Source organism: Macaca nemestrina, chromosome 7 (genome assembly GCF_043159975.1).
Source record: "Macaca nemestrina isolate mMacNem1 chromosome 7, mMacNem.hap1, whole genome shotgun sequence".
NCBI classification, from domain to species: Eukaryota; Metazoa; Chordata; class Mammalia; order Primates; family Cercopithecidae; genus Macaca; species Macaca nemestrina.
In genome coordinates, this window is record NC_092131.1 from 25,938,360 (window position 1) to 25,952,309 (window position 13,950).

Genomic DNA, 13,950 nt, shown 5'->3' on the forward strand with positions numbered 1-13,950 from the left:
TCTCTGACTGCCAATGAACTCTAAAAACAAGTAAATAAGCTGTATAGCATTATAGAGAATGAGTCTGTTGACACTGCATAAGGAGCATTGCAGGGGGTACTTTTTTGAGTATAAGCCCACAACCTAAACTCGTAGACCATGTGGCATCTGTATTTAATTGCTCAAGACCACTGTATTAAATAACAAATCCATAATTCGAAGACAAGGGCAGATATAAACTAGGCAAAACTAAGCCAAAGTGTCTGTAACTCCTAAACAGACACTAGTTTTACAACTTTACCAGGTATCTGAGGGTCATCAAAAATAACCATTAAAACTACCTAGGACTATGAAGAACTTTCTACTTTGAAAATCAGAGAAAAATTTTCTGAGAAAATTAGAGCTCTTTAAGCATTTCCTGGCCTCTTTAAGCATTAGAGATTTGATTTTCAGACCAATAAGCCATTATCTACAGCCCGATGGTCTCTACAAAGTCCTATCTTCTATAATATGGATGCTTATCATATTTGTCATGTAATTGTATAAGATTAGTTATAAATGGTTACAATTTTAAAATGCATTTAAGCTGAATTATATTAGTTTTTAATATGGAACTTTTAAACATTATGTAATTGCCTTAAAACAGCTGGTGGACTATGTAGCGTAGAAAAAGATTTTTTTAGACTGGCATTTAAGTTTGGTGTGCATCTGAGAATGGCTAATTGCTTTAGGAAGTGCTGGTTCTGAATTATTGACCTTGTGATAAGGTAATTATATAAAACATCAATAAAAACTTAAGTGAGTGTCTATTATGTTAAAAGCTATTTTGGTAGCATTGGGTAAATGAAGAGCTATAGAGGCAATCTCTGAATCAAAGGGTTTATAGAGCAAGTTGTAAATCAAATACAAACCAAGCTCAATGCTTAATAATGATTGCTGGCTACTAGATCATCTTGAAAACCTTTGAATTTTTGACTTATAAAGTTAGAAGAGACCTTAGAGTCTAACACCTCGTTTAAGAATGAAGGAACTTGAAGTCAGGAGTTTGAGACCAGCCTGACCAATATGGTGAAACCCCATCTCTACTAAAAATACAAAAATTAGCAGACATGATGGTGGGTGCCTGTAGTCCCAGTGACTTGGGAGGCTGAGACAGGAGAATTGCTTGAACCCGGGAGGCAGAGGTTGCAGTGAGCCAAGACCGTGCCACCACACTCCAGCCCGGGCAACATAGCAAGACTCTGTCTAAAAAAAAAAAAAAAAAGAGAGAAGGAACTGTAGCCAGGGGAATGAATGATTCCCAAGACTTTGCCTAGAACCTAGCCCATAGGAGGAACATATGAAACATTTATTAAGCAAATGAATGAATGAAATTATTTGAATAAAGTCATTCAGTAAGGAAGAAACAAGTCTGACTATAGAATCCAGATGTCCTATTAGTCCTGTGTCAAATGATCCAGACTTCCACCTTGGTCTTATAAAATTAAGCTCTACTTGCTTTTTGTTTGTTTTTAAGCTTTTTACTGTAGTCCCTCCTTATCCATTCAGGATGCATTCCAAGACCCACAGTGGATGCCTGAAAACATTGGTAGTATCAAGCCCTATATACACTGTTTTCCCATATGTATATATCTATGATGAAGTTTGGTTAATAAATTAGGCACAACAAGAGATTAACAGCAATAACTAATAATAAAATAAACAATTATAATAATTTATTGTAGTAAAATTAGATGAATATGTCATCATTCTCTCTGTCTCTCTTTCATTCTCCATCTCTCCCGTTCGAAATACCTTATTGTTCTGTACTTACCCTTTTTCTTCTTGTGACGATGTGAGTAAAATGTCGACGTGATGAGATGGAGTGACTGAAAGACATAGGCATTGCAAAGTAAATGGAAAATTTTGGAAATAAGCAAGTTTTAAATTTTAAATTGTGTGCTGAGTAGCCTGATGAAATCTTGAGCTGCCCCATGTTGTCTCGCCCAGATTGTCTTTAGTCACTAAGTATCTGTCTTGGTTATCAGACTACTGACTGTCACAGTATCCCAGTGCTGGAATTTAAGTAACCCTTATTTTACTTAATAATGGCCCCCAAAGCACAAAAGTAATGATGTAATATTTTTGGACCACAGTTGACCATGAGTAACTAAAAATGGAAAGTAAAACCGCAGATAAGGGGAGACTACTGTATTTTGAGATAAATATAGGTTCACATGCATTTGTAAGAAATAATACATAGAAATCCTACGTAGTCTTTATCAGATTCCCCTAAAGGTAACATCTTACAAAACTATAGCACAAATCACAACCAAAATATTGGCACTGATAGTCAAGAGACAAAACATTTCCATGTCACAGGATCTCTCCTATTGTACATTTTTTCCCAAAAATTTTATTGATATATAACAGTTGCACATATTTTGGGGATACACATCATATTTTAATACATGTATACAATGTGTAATGATCAAATTAGGGTAATTGGAATACCCATCACCTCAAACCCTTATCTATTCTTTGTATTGAGATCATTACAATGATTCTCTTTAGCCACAACCACTTCCTTCTGCCCCATCTCCTCATTGATTCCAGGAAACTAATAATCTGCTGTCTGTAATTATAATTTTGACATTTCAAGAATGTCATATAAATGGAATCATATAGTATATAATCTTTTGGGATTTTTTTAGCATAACTCTCTGGAGATTCATCCAGCTGGCTGAATGTATCCATTTTTTCCCCCTTACTATGGCTGAATAGCATGCCATGGCATAGATGCCACAGTTTGTTTAAACGTTCACTCATTGTAGGACATCTAGGTTGTTTCCAGTTCTCGGCTATTACAAATACTGCTGCTATAAACATTCATGTGTAGGTTTTTATGTGAGTAAAAGTTTTCATTTCTCTGAAATAAATGCTCAGGATTATAATCACTGGGTTGTATGATAGTTGCATGTTTACTTTTTAAAGAAACCACTAAACTGTTTTCAAAGTGGCTGTACCATCTTATATTTCCACCAGCAACATATAAGTGACCTAGTTTCTCCAAATCTTTGTCAATATTTGGTGTTGTCAATATTCTGATATATATGTAGTAACAGTTCATTGTGGTTTTAATTAGGAATTCCTTAATGGCTAATGATGTTAATTAAATATCTTTTGATGTGTTAATATATCATTTGTATATCATCTTGGATAAGTTCTCTGTTTATGTCTTTTACTATAAAACATAATTGGATTTTTCTGATTGGATGAGTTTTGGTTTGTTTTTGTTTTAAACTGTTGGGGTTTTTTGTGTTCTTTATTTATTCTATATACTAGTCCTTTGCGAGATAAGTGGTTTGAAAATATTTTCACCCAGTCTGTGATTTATTTTTTAATCCTCTGTTAACAGGATTAAAATTAAAAGTGCCTTTGCAGAGAAACCATTATTAATTTTGATGAAATTCAATTGATCGCTTTATAACTTTTTCCTTTATGGATCACCTTTTGCTGTTAAGTATAAGAATTCTTTAGCCCTAGTTCCCAAAGTTTTTTTTTTTCTGTTTTTTTCCCTAAAAATTGCAATTCTACATTTTACAACTCAGTTTGTGATAAATTTTGAGTTAATTTTTTGTGTAAGATGTGAGGTTGATGTCAAGGGATTTTGTTGCTGTTGCTGTTACCTGTGGATATTCAATTGCTCTGGAACTTTCTGTTATAAAAGCTATTATTTCTCTATTGAATTGTCTAATATCTTTAAAAAAATCAGTTTGGCATATTTGTGTGGTCTGTTTCTGGCCTTCCTATACTATTCCACTAAGGCATGTGTGTGTTTATCTCTTCACCAGTACCACACAATCTTGATTACTCTGGTTATCTAATAAATTTTGAAGTTGGATAGGCTCAGTCCTCCCACTTTTCTCTTTCAAAATTGTTTTAGCAATTCTAGTGTGTTTGTGCTTTTATAAAATTTTTCAGATCAATCTTGTCTATATCTACAAAAACTATTGTCCGAATTTTTATAAGAAAATTGTGTCAAGTCTGTATAGCAATTGGGGATAACTGACATCTTTACTATGTTGAGTCTTCCTCTCATTTAACATGGTTCATCTTTGCATTTATTTAGATCTTCATTATTAAATCAGCATTTTATAGTTTAATACAAAAGTCCTGTACATGTCTTTTTTAGAATTGCACCTAAGTATTTTGTTTGAGTGATTAGAATTTGCATTTTTATTTTGGGATCTCATAGATTCATTGCTAGTAATGTAGACATGTAATTGCTTTTTTATGTTCAGCTTGTATTATTTGACTTTGCTGAATCGACTTATACTTCTGGGAGTTTTTCTGTAGATTCCTAGGGACATTCTATGTAGACAATAATGTCATTTGTAAATAAACACAATATTGTTTTGTTTCTTGATGTCCAATATGTATGGCTTTTTTTTTTTTTTTTTTTTTTTTGCCTTCTTGAACCTGCCAAAATTTCCAGAACTATGTTTAAAAAGAGTGGTGAGAGCATATATCCTTGCATCGCTTTCAATCTGAGATAATACATTAGCATTTCTTTTTTTATACACATTTTATATAATGTTAGCTGTAGAATTTTTTTAAATCAAGTTGAAGAAGTTCCCATTTATTTCTTTTTCACAGTGATTTTATTATAAATGTGTATTGAATTTTGTCAAATGCTTTTTTCTGCATCAATTGATACAATCACATGGTTTTTCTTCTTTAACTCATTCATATGATGGATTACATTTATTGATTTTCACATGTTGAACCAGGCTTAAACCTCTCAAATAAAACCAAAATGGTAATGATGTGTAATTCTTATATGTTGCTGAATTATGTTTGCTATTTTTTTTAATGTTTGCATCTATATTTATGAGGCATGTTGTTCTGTGGATTTCATTCTCGTTTTTTATATTTTTTTTTCTGATTTTGGTGAGTTTCACAAAACGAATTAAGAAGTGTTTCCTCCTTTATTTCCTGGAAAAGGTTGTGTAGAATCATCTTAGTTATTTTTAAACATTTGTAGAATTCTACTGCAAAACCACCTGTGCCTTTTTCTGAGAAGCTTTTAAAATACAAATTCAATTTTCTTAATAGCTATAGTGCTTTCAAATTATCTATTTTATATTGAATGATTTGTATTAGATTGTGGAGATTTTTTTCTTCCATTTGTTCTCTTTTTTAAAAAAAAAATTCTTACAATTAAGACATAAATCTGAGTAGTTTGTGATTTTTGAAGAATTCGTCCATTTAAACTGGGTCATCAAATATGTGTGGAGTTGTTGGCAGTATTTCCTAATAACCTATTTCTTGTCTGCAGGATCTGTAGTGAGTTTATTCTTATATTGGTAATTTACTTTTTTCGTCTTTGTCAATCTTGCTATATGTTTGTCAATTTTATTGATCTTTTTGAAAACCCAGGTCTTTGATTCATTGATGGTCTCTGTTGTGTTACTGTTTTCAATTTAACTGATTTCTGCTCTTTATTTCCTTCCTTCTGCTTGCTTTGGGTTTATTTTGTTCTTTTTTCCTATGTTCTTGAGGTAGAATCTTAAGTTATTAATTTGAGGCTTTTCCTCTTTTCTAATACATGTATCTAGTGCTTTGTATTTTCCTCTCAGCACTGCTTTCACTGCATTCTACCAATTTTGATATACGATATTTTCCTTATCATGTAATGCTTTTTTAAAAAATCCACATGATACTTCATCTTTGACTGATGAACTATTTATGCATATGGTATTTCATTTCCAAGTGTTAAGAAATTTTCCTATTATATTCATATTATTAATTTCTAGATTGATTCCATTGTGGACAAAAAGCACACCCTATATCATTTCAGTTACTTTTTTTGCATTTGAACTGTTATTTCTTCTTATCCTATGGTGAGATAATCATAAAAATATTGTGAAGGAAACTTCTCATAATCTTTCTCATTACTGGCAATATTTATTATTACAAATCTATATAAATTCAATTAAAATATATAGAGACGGGGGAACTATATCATTACTATGGCAGCTAATGAAATAAAAACACATAAAAATATTTTCTGAATTTTAGAAAATAAGTTGAAAATACAAAGTAAAGTACTAAGAATTGACCATCATATGTCACTTAATTTTGCTTATTGATTTAGCTTTTGTGCTTTATAATGGAAAATAACCCAGTTCTCTTAAATCTACATCTTCCACTCTCTCAATGTTATAAGTTGAATTGTGTCCCCCAAAAAGATCCATTGAAGTACCACAGAATGGTATTTTATTTGGAAATAGGATAATTACAGATGTAATTAGTGAAGAAGAAATCACACTGCAGTAATGTGTGCCCCTAATTCAATAAGTCTAGTGTCCTTATGAGAAGAAGAGAAGAGATACAGACACATGAGGGAAGGCAGACGTGATGACAGAGGCAGAGACTAGACTAATGCAGCTTCAAGCCAAGGCACTCCAAGAATTACAGGCCACTAGCAGAAACTGAAGGAGGCAAGGAAGTCTTCTACCCTACAGGTTTCAGAGGGAGCATGTCCCTATAAACATCTTGATGTTGGACTTCTGGCCTCCAGAACTATGAAGTAATGAATTTCTGTTGTTTTAAGCTACGAAGTTTGTGGTACTTTTTACGACAGCCCTAGGAAACTAATACATTCAGGTTTCTTTTTAATTCAATTTTTAAGTGTTTTATTCTATTTGTTTCCCTTTTCTTTTAATTTCTTTTTTATTGATACATAATATTTTACATAATTATGAGATATATGTGATATTTTGTTACAGGCATAGAATGTGTAATGATCAAATCAGAGTAGTTGAGGTGGTCATCACTTTGTAGTATCTATCACTTCTATGTGTTGGGAACAATTCAAGTCCTCTCTTCTAGCTACTTTGAAGTATACAATACATTCTTGCTAACTATAGTCACTCTCCTCTGCTACCAAATGGGAGAACTTATACCTTTCATCTAATTGTATATTTGTACCCATCAACTACCCCTCTTCATCACCCTTTAACCAACCACCCTTCCCAGCCTCTAGTATCTATCATTACATTCTCTATCTTTAATGACATCAACTTTTTTAGCTTCCACATATGAGTGAGAACATGTGCTATTTGTCTCCCTGGGCCTGGGTAATTTTACTTAATATTATGACCTCCAGTTCCATCAGCTGCTGCTGCAAAGGACATCATTTTATTCTTTTTAATGGCTGAATAGTATTTCATTGTGTATGTATACCACGTTCTCTTTATCTTTTAATCTACTGATATACACTTAGGTTGATTACAGATCTTTGCTATTGTGAATAGTGCTGCAATAATAATGTAAGTACAGGTATGCCTTTTATATACTAATTTCTTTACCTTTAGATGGATCCCCAACCATGGTATTATTGGATGGTATGGTACTTTTATTTTTAGTTTTTAGGGAAATCTCCATACTGTTTTCCATAGTGACTGTACTAACTTACTTTCCCAACGATAGTTATAAGAATCCCTTTGCTCCACATTATGCCAGCATTTGTTATTTTTTGTCTTTTTAGTAATACCCATTCTAACTAAGGTAAGATGATACCTCGTGGTTTTGATTTGCATTTCTCTGATGATTAGTGATGTTGACCTTTTTTTTTTTTTTTTTTTTTTCTGGCTCCAAAGATCTTTTACTAAGATCCACTTGAAACACTTTGGTCCTTAATTTGTCAACTTAGTTGACAGGCTGATGGCTGATCTACATAAAGCTTTCATGGTAGCAAAAACACTTCCTGTCTATAATATATCAAAACAGGTCGAGCGTGGTGGCTCACGCCTGTAATCCCAGCACTTTGGGAGGCCGAGGTGGGTGGACTGCGAGGTCAAGAGATGGGGACCATCTTAGCTAATACAGTGAAACCCCCTCTCTACTAAAAATACAAAAAAAAAAAAAATTAGCTGAGCGTGGTGGTGGGCACCTGTAGTCCCAGCTACCTGGGAGGCTGAGGCAGGAGAATGGTATGAACCTGGGAGGCGGAGCTTGCAGTGAGCCAAGATCGCACCACTGCACTCCAGCCTGGGCAACAAAGCGAGACTCTGTCTCAAAAAAAATTTTTTTATATATATATATATGTAGACAGGTTCCTGAATAACATGTGTGAATGTCGTCAGGGTCTCTGTCCCATCTACTTCAGGATTTCATTAAACTCCCCAAATTTGTGGATCTGATGGATGAAGATATCCCCATAGTGCTTGGCGACCTTGGTGTCTATGATGTGGATCATGTCCTTAACGATGTAGAAGTCAACCGCTGAGGCCAACTAAAATTCACCATCCAGGGCTGAGATGCTGCCAGTCCACACCAGGTTCTGCATCTTGTGTTTGAAAACCAAAAGCTGGATCCGTAACTCCTGCTCTGTAAGGTCCAGGAAGCCAGCAAGCTTGGCCACAGGCATGGTGGTGTAGAGATTGAGGAAGTTGTAGATGGTTGAAGCTGGGCCTGCTGCTGTACTTCACTGGAAAACACCTTCAGCTGCTGCAGGAAGGGCTCTTTGTGGTAGTTGGGGTGCACATTATCATAGTTGGGCACTACAGGTGACAGGAACTTGGGGCAGGAGTAACTGAAAAGTTCTTCATAGACTTGTGGGTCACCTTTCTGCATGCGCAGCAACTTGTCCTCATATTTCTCCTGCAGCTGGAGGTGAATGCCCTCATCGATATGCATGGGGTACATCATAAGGGCAATGGCCAGCAGTGCATGCATCTGATCATTCTGCTTGTTAATCATCTCATCCTTATTTGTGGTCCTCTGGAACATGCTCTTGGTCCTCTGGATGTAGAGGAGGATATTGGCAAAGACCTGGATGGCATCCTGGTAGCAATGCATCATCAAATATGCAAACCCAACATAATAGTATATGGTGACCTGGCACTCTAACACACAGGAATACATGATCTTCTGGTTCAGCTCGATGTTCTCTAGCACCTTGATGGCCTGGTAGTAATCTCCTAACAGGGAGTGCAGGCGGAGAAGCCCCACCAGGCTGAAGTAACCAAGCATCCCCCAAGCCACACTCTCAGGGTCACCTCTGCTTGTGTATACCTCCAACTGTCAGTTGATGTTGGATTTGTCTACCAGGCAATGAAGGACATTGAGGACACTGTGAACATTCCAGATTTTGGGATTGGAACAAACGAAGTCAATCTCCTCCTCTGACTTCTTGGCAGTCTTACAGCAGTACTGACTGAATGACTGAAACTGGTAGATGAACTCATCAATGATATCCTAGAGCCCCTGGTTGGGTAGTTCAAGGGGAAGAGGACCATCAACATTAAGAATACAGTTGAAGAGACTGGAATTGTTGTAATAGGATTCAAATCTCTGTTCCAAGGAAGGTCCCCCACTGACTTTGGTGTATATGTACCTGTAGTATATAATATTTTGTATAAAACCAAGAAGACAGCATTGTTGCCAAACTGTGGAGCAATGGCTGCAGCCTCTGGCCAAGGTGTATTTTTGAAGAATCTTTCAGTCAGCTTGGTCCAGCTGTTATCATAGATGTCCTGGATCCTATACACCTGGTCAATGACATCACTGGAGACACAACTGGCCTGTAGCTCATACACTTTCTGGTCAGTCAAACCCGAGACAGTTTTGTGAAAATACTGGATGGGGTTTTTGATCACTTCAGGCATCACCTGATAGGTTTGCTATTCATACTGATGTTCATAAGCAAGGTCCTGCTTTTGGATCTCCATAGTCGCCCAGATAAGTATAGGAGTCATAAGCCTTCTCAGACTCCTAATCATCAGTGAGATAAGACATGGCTGCCAGGCTCACAAACACTGCCAGAAAGTCATATTGAGCATTTTTTATATACCTGTTGGCCATTTCAATGTCTACTTTCGAGAATAGTCTATTCATGTCCTTTGCCCACTTTTTAATGAAATTATTATTAATATTATTATTATTTGTTGTTGTTGTTGTTTGAGATGGAGTCTCACTCTGTCACCCAGGCTGTAGTGCAGTGGCACAATCTCAGCTCACTGCAACCTCTGCCGCCCAGGTTCAAGCGATTCTCCTGCCTCAGCCTCCCAAATAGCTGGGAATATTAGCACCTGCCAGTGTGCCCGGCTAATTTTTGTAGTTTTTAGTAGAGATGGGGTTTCACCATCTTGGCCAGACTGGTCTTGAACTCCTGACCTCATGATCCACCCACTTTGGCCTCCCAAAGTGCTGGGATTACAGGCATGAGCCACCACGCCCAGCCTGGCTGTTTTTATTATTATTATTGAGTTGCTTGAGTTCCTTATATATTCTGCATATTAGTCTCTTGTCAGATAAATAGTTTTCAAATATTTTCTCTCAATTAGTCTCTTGTCAGATAAATAGTTTTCAAATATTTTCTCTCATTCAGCAGGTTGTCTTTTCACTCAATTGTTTCCTTTGCTTTGCAGAAGTTTTATAGTTTAATATAGTCCCATTTGTCCATTTTTCTTTTAGTTGTCTGTGCTTTTAAGATCTTTGTCTAGACCAATGTTCTAAAGTATTTTTCACTGTTTCTTCTAGTAGTTTTATAGTTTCAGGCCTTATGTTTAAACCTTCGATCCATCTTTGTTGATTTTTGTATATGATGAGAGAAAGGATTCAGTTTCATTCTCGTGCATATGGCTATACAATTTTCCCAGCACTGTTTATTGAAGATGATGTTCTTTTCCCAGTGTATTTTCTTGGGGCCTTTGTTAAAAACAAAATGGTTGTAAATATGTGGCTTTATTTCTAGTTTCTCTATTTTGTCCCATTGGTCTATATGTCTATTACTATAACAATACCATGCTGTTTTGTTTACTATAGCCTTATAATATATTTTGAAATCTGCAGTGTGATGCATCCAGCTTTGTTCATTTTGCTCGGGATTGCATTGTATATTCTGGCTCTTTTTTTCCATAGAAATTTTAGGATTTTTTCTATTTATGTAAAAAATGACAAGTATAGAGTTTTATTAGTTCTCTCTTTGCTTGTTTGTTTGTTTATAAAATTTGTGTTAAGTTGTCATTATCACTTTAAAATAATGGTTATAAGATAGTATTTACAAGTATCATGAAAACTTCAAATAAAAAAATCAATGAATACACAAAAAATAAAAAGCAAGAAATTAAAATATACTGCCACAGAAAATCATGTTTACTAACAGGAAGACAGGAAGGAAATAAAGAAGGAAGATAAGACCACAAAACCACCAAAAAACAAATAACAAAATAGCAGGATTAAGTCCTTACTTATCAAAAATAACATTGAAGGTAAATGGACTAAATTCTCCATTTGAAAGGCTGTATAGATTTAAAAAATAGAGTGGCTGAATGGATTTAAAAAATAGAGGAGTGGCTGAATGGATTAAAAAAATAAGACCCAATGATCTGTTGCCTACAAGAAACACACTTTACATGTAAAGACACATATAGACCGAAAATAAAGGGATAGAAAAATACATTCCATGCCAACAGAAGCCAAAAAAGACAAGAGTAGCTATACTTATAACAGACAAAATATATCATAGGACAAAAACTGTAAGAGACAAAGAAGGTCATTATATAATGATAACTGGATCAATCCAGCAAGAAGATACAACAATTGCAAATACATATTCACCCAACACTGGAGAAGCCAGGTATATAAAGCAAATATTATGAGAGCTAAAGAAAGACATATTTTCAAATATGATAATAGCTGGAGACTAACACCCCACTTTCAGCATTAGATAGATTATCCAGACAGAAAATCAACAAAAAAAAAACAGGACTTAATCTGCACCATAGACCAAATGGACCAGGCTAAGAAACAAAGAGAGAAGACCCAAATAAATAAAATCAGAGGCTAAAAGGTAGATATTACAACTGATACTGCAAAAATTCAAAGGATCATTAGAGACCCATGAACAATTATATGCCAATACACTGGAAAACTTAGAAAAAATGGATAAATTCCTAGATACATAAACCTAGCAAATTGAACCATGAGGAAATCTAAAATGTGAATAAACCAATAACAAGTAACAGTATCAAAGCCATAATAAAACGTCTCCCAGCAAGAAAAAGCCCAGGAGTTGATGGCTGCACTGATGAATTCTACCAAACATTTAAAAAAGAACTAATACCAATCCTACTCAAACTATTCTGAAAAATAGAGGAGGAGGGAAGACTTCCAAATTCATTCTACGAAGCCTGATACCAAAACCAGACAGAGATGCATCAAAATAAGAAAAGTACAGACCAATACCCATGATGAACTTTGAGGCAAAAATCCTCAGCAAAACACTAGCAAACTGAATTCAAGAATACATTAAAAAGATTATTCATCATGACCAAGTGGGATTTATCCCAGGGTACAAGAATAGTTTGACATGCACAATTCAATAAATAGGTTACATTATATTAAAAGAATGAAAAGCAAAAGCCATATTATCACTTCAATTGATGTGAAAAACCATTTGATAAAATTCAATATAACTTCATAATTTTTAAAAATCCTAAAAAATCTGGGTACCTAAGGAACATACCACAACATGATGGAAGCCATATATGACAGACCCACAGCTAGTATCATCCTGAAGAGAAAAAACTAAAAGGCTTTCCTCTATGATATGGGCAACCCCAAGGATGCCCACTTTCACCTCTGTTATTCAACATAGTACTGGAATTCCTACCTAGAGCAATCAGACAAGAGAAAGAAACAAAGCACATCCAGATTAGAAAGGAAGAACTCGGGCCGGGCGCGGTGGCTCAAGCCTGTAATCCCAGCACTTTGGGAGGCCGAGGCGGGCGGATCACAAGGTCAGGAGATCGAGACCACAGTGAAACCCCGTCTCTACTAAAAATACAAAAAATTAGCCGGGCGCGGTGGCGGGCGCCTGTAGTCCCAGCTACTCAGGAGGCTGAGGCAGGAGAATGGCGGGAACCTGGGAGGTGGAGCTTGCAGTGAGCCGAGATAGCGCCACTGCACTCCAGCCTGGGCAACAGCGTGAGACTCCGTCTCAAAAAAAAAAAAAGAAAGGAAGAACTCAAATTATCCTTATTCACAGATGACATGGTCTTGTATTTGGAAAAACCTAAAGATTCCACCAAAAAAAATTTTAGAACTGACAAACAAGTTCAGTAAAGCTGCAAGATACAACATCAACAGAAAAGTCAGTAAGATTTTTGGGGGCGAGATGGAATCTCACTTTGTTGCCCAGCCTGGAGTGCAGTGGCACAATCTTGCCTCACTGCAACCTCTGCCACCTGGGTTCAAGCAATTCTCCTGCCTCAGCCTCCCAAGTAGCTGAGATTACAGTCATGAGCCAACATGCCCAGCTAAATTTTGTATTTTTAACAGAGACGGGGTTTTGTCATGTTAGCCAGGCTGGTCTCAAACACCTGACCTCAGGTATCCAGCTGCCTCATCCTCCCAAAGTGCTTGGATTACAGGCATGAGCCACCACACCTGGCCACCACTAACATTTCTATATGCCAAAAGTGAACAATCTGAAAAACAAATCAGGAAATAACCCCATTTACAATAGCTACAAACACAATAAAATAAAATAAAATAAAATAAAATAAAATAAAATAAAATAAAATAAAATACAATACCTAGGAATTAACTTAACAAAAGAAGTCAAAGATCTCTATATTAAAAACCATTAAACACCAAAGAAAGAAGTTGAAAGGGACCCAAAAATATGGAAAGATACTACATTTTTATGCATTGAATGGATTGATATTGTTAAAATATCCATACTATGCAAAACAATGTATAGATTCAATGAAATTCCTATCAAAATAACAATGACATTCATCACATAAACAAAAAATAAATCCTAAATTTTATATGGAACCACAAAGACCCAGAATAGCCAAAGCTGTCCTGAGCAAAAAGATCAAAACTGGAAGAATCACATTACCTGAATTCAACATACTCCAAAGTTGTAGTTACCAAAACAGCATGGTATTGGCACAAAAACAGACACATAGA

General features: G+C 35.6%; 1 pseudogene; it reads right to left on the reverse strand.

Annotated features, from left to right (window-relative positions):
• Window positions 1-8,107: 8,107 nt before the first annotated feature.
• LOC105467627 (eukaryotic translation initiation factor 3 subunit L pseudogene) lies at window positions 8,108-10,211 on the reverse strand (annotated as a pseudogene).
• Between the last annotated feature and the right edge of the window lie 3,739 nt (window positions 10,212-13,950).